The sequence below is a fragment of the Aethalodelphis obliquidens genome, unplaced genomic scaffold (genome assembly GCF_003676395.1).
Source record: "Aethalodelphis obliquidens isolate GAN/ISIS:26980383/991018 unplaced genomic scaffold, ASM367639v1 scaffold36, whole genome shotgun sequence".
In the NCBI taxonomy this organism is placed as follows: Eukaryota; Metazoa; Chordata; class Mammalia; order Artiodactyla; family Delphinidae; genus Aethalodelphis; species Aethalodelphis obliquidens.
In genome coordinates this window covers 12,155,110-12,158,860 of record NW_020837980.1, presented here as the reverse complement: position 1 = coordinate 12,158,860, position 3,751 = coordinate 12,155,110, and the positions used below count along the sequence as shown (strand labels likewise).

The 3,751-nt window shown below is 37.2% G+C and overlaps 1 non-coding gene across 1 annotated transcript; it reads right to left on the bottom strand.

Annotated features, from left to right (window-relative positions):
• Nucleotides 1–731: 731 nt before the first annotated feature.
• Nucleotides 732–834, bottom strand: LOC113632449 (U6 spliceosomal RNA). The gene has a single exon (XR_003437817.1). It is a non-coding gene; the product is annotated as a U6 spliceosomal RNA (small nuclear RNA).
• Between the last annotated feature and the right edge of the window lie 2,917 nt (nucleotides 835–3,751).

Genomic DNA, 3,751 nt, shown 5'->3' with positions numbered 1-3,751 from the left:
CAATGACATTAAAGTTTGCCTTTTGTGTATTTTCCCTGATCCCTGGTCCTCAAATGCTGGCATGTATCAGAACACCTGGAGAACTCATGACGAACACAGTAGAGCAGGCTTGTTGAAGAGGGTAGGCCTGAGCCTTTGGGTTTATACCAAGTTCTTAGATGATTCTGATTCCAACCGAAGTCTGAGAACCACTGTCTTGGATGTGTTATAGTGGAAAAGTACAGGAGGCTGTCATGAGCTGCTTGCTGAATGCAAATTAAATCAGAATTCCCTCTGGAAGCTATCTGTAACTCTAGTCATTCCTATGTTTCTCAAATTGGTGGCTCTTCCTCTCTATGTCTCAACAACCATTTTCCTGTGTCTCATTCATTTACATCCTGAAAAACGAGTGTTCTTATCACCATTCCGTGATCATTCCTCCTCATTTTATATCTAAGTATAGTTAGGATGCCTCATATTTTATTGTCATCCTGTGGATCATCAGGCAGTAATGATGAAGGTCTCAGAAAAGGACGTTGGCCTTGATACAGCGATGTCTTAATTAAGGAAGATTTTCCCCCTATTTCTTTAGATTTATTCTTTTCATTTTTGCCTTATATACTTTCATGTTAATATAAATTCTTTTACAAAACCTATATATTTGACATTTAGGCTTTTTATTTTCATTTTCCATTTCAGCTAATAATTTTCGTCATTCTTTTGAATGTATTGTTAACATCTGAATATGAATTAAAAATATGGAAAGCTTCATGTATTTCCATGTCATCCTTGGCAGGGGCCATGCTAATTTCTGTATTGTTCCAATTTTAGTATATGTGCTGCTGAAGCAATCACTCAGCCACTATTTTATAAAATACATTTGCTGTATTTATGGATGTAATAATGGATTGTATATTAGTTTCCTGTGGTTGCTGTAACAAATTACCACAAATATGGTGGCTTAAAACAGCAGAAATTTATCCTCTCACAGTTCTGGGGGCCAGAAGTCCAAAATTAGTTTCACTAGGGCCTAAATCAAGGTGCTGCCAGGGTTGTGCTCACTCCAGAGGCTTGACAGGAAAAATCTGTTCCTTGCCTGTTTCAGCTTCTGTGGCTAGCATTCCTTTGCTTTTGGCCACATAGCCAGCATCTTCAAATCTCTCTTTGCTGATCAGAGAAGAAAAAGAAAAAAAAAGGAATCCAAATTGGAAAAGAAGAAGTAAAGCTGTCACTGTTTGCAGATGACATGATACTATACATAGAGAATCCTATAGATGCTACCAGAAAACTACTAGAGCTAATCAATGAATTTTGTAAAGTAGAAGAATACAAAATTAATGCACAGAAATCTCTTGCATTTCTATACACTAATGATGAAAAATCTGAAAGAGAAATTAAGGAAACACTCTCATTTACCATTGCAACAAAAAGAATAAAACACCTAGGAATAAACCTACCTAAGGAGACAAAAGACCTGTATGCAGAAAAGTATAAGGCACTGATGAATGAAATTAAAGATGATACAAACAGATGGAGATATATTCCGTGTCCTTGGATTGGAAGAGTCAACATTGTGAAAATGACTATACTACCCAAAGCAATCTAGAGGTTCATTGCAATCCCTATCAAACTACCAATGGCATTTTTCACAGAACTAGAACAAAAGATTTCACAGTTTGTATGGAAACACAAAAGACTCCAAATACCCAAAGCAATCTTGAGAAAGAAAAACGGAGCTGGAGGAATCAGACTCTCTGACTTCAGACTATACTACAAAGCTACAGTAATCAAGACAATATGATACTGGCCCAAAAACTGAAATATAGATCAATGGAACAGGTTAGAAAGCCCAGAGATAAACCCACGCACATATGGTCACCTTATTTTTGATAAAGGAGGCAAGAATATACAATGGAGAAAAGACAGCCTCTTCAATAAGTGGTGCTGGGAAAACTGGACAGCTACATGTAAAAAATGAAATTAGAACACTCCCTAACACCATACACAGAAATAAACTCAAAATGGATTAAAGACCTAAATGTAAGGCCAGACACTATCAAACTCTTAGAGGAAAACATAGGCAGAACACTCTATGACATACATCACAGCAAGATCCTTTTTGACCCACCACCTAGAGAAATGGAAATAAAAACAAAAATAAACAAATGGGACCTACTGAAACTTAAAAGCTTTTGCACAGCAAAGGAAACCATAAACAAGACAAAAAGACAACCCTCAGAATGGGAGAAAATATTTGTAGATGAAGCAACTGACAAAAGATTAATCTCCAAAATTTACAAACAACCCATGTAGCTCAATATCAAAAAATCAAATAGCCCAATCCAAAAGTGGGCAGAAGACCTAAACAGACATTTCTCCAAAGAAGATATACAGACTGCCAACAAACACATGAAAGAATGCTCAACATCACTAATCATTAGAGAAATGCAAATCAAAACTACAATGAGGTAGCACCTCACACCAGTCAGAATGGCCATCATCAAAAAATCTACAAACAATAAATGCTGGAGAGGGTGTGGAGAAAAGGGAACCCTCTTGCACTGTTGGTGGGAATGTAAATTGATACAGCCACTATGGAGAACAGTATGAGGTTCCTCAAAAAACTAAAAATAGAACTACCATATGACCCAGCAATCCCACTACTGGGCATATACCCTGAGAAAACCATAATTCGAAAAGAGTCATGTGCCACAATGTTCATTGCAGCTCTATTTTCAATAGCCAGGACATGGAAGCAACCTAAGTGTCCATCGACAGATGAGTGGATAAAGAAGATGTGGCACATATATACAATGGAAAATTACTCAGCCATAAAAAGAAACGAAATTGAGTTATTTGTAGTGAGGTGGGTGGACCTAGAGTTTGTCATACAGAGTGAAGTAAGTCAGAAAGAGAAAAACAAATACCGTATGCTAACACATATATATGGAATCTAAAAATAAAAATGGTTTTGAAGAACCTAGGCGCAGGAGAGGAATAAAGATGCAGACATAGAGAATGGACTTGAGCACACGGGGAGGGGGAAGGGTAAGCTGGGACGAAGTGAGAGAGTGGCATGGGCATATATACACTACCAAATGTAAAATCAATAGCTAGTGGGAAGCGGCCACATAGCACGGGGAGATCAGCTTGGTGCTTCGTGACCACCTAGAGGGGTGGGATAGGGAGGGTGGGAGGGAGACACAAGAGGGAGGAGATATTGGGATATATGTATATATATAGCTGATTCACTTTGTTATAAAGCAGAAACTAAGACACCATTGTAAAGCAATTATACTCCAATAAAGATGTTAAAAGAAAATCTCTCTTTGCTCTATCTTCACATTGCTTTCTCTCCTATGTATGTTTGTTTCAGAATTCCCTCTGCCTCTCTATTAAAAGGATACCTATGATTCCATTTAGGGTCCATGAGAAAAATAAGGATAAACTCTTCCTCTCAAGAGCCTTAACTTAATTGCATCTTTTGCCGTATAAGATGATACATTTGTCCTTTGGTATCTGTGGTGGATTAATTCCATCCCCACCAACCCTGCAGATACCAAAATCTGAGGATGCTCAAGACCCTTATGTAAAACGGTGTCATATTTGGATCTAAGCTATGTACATCTTTTAAATCATCTTAAGATTACTTATAATAGCTAATACAATATAAATGCTATGTATATAGTTGTAAATATAATGTAAGTGTTACATAAGTAGCTGCCAGTGAGCAGTAAATTCAAGTTTTGCTTTTTGGAACTTTCAGGATTTA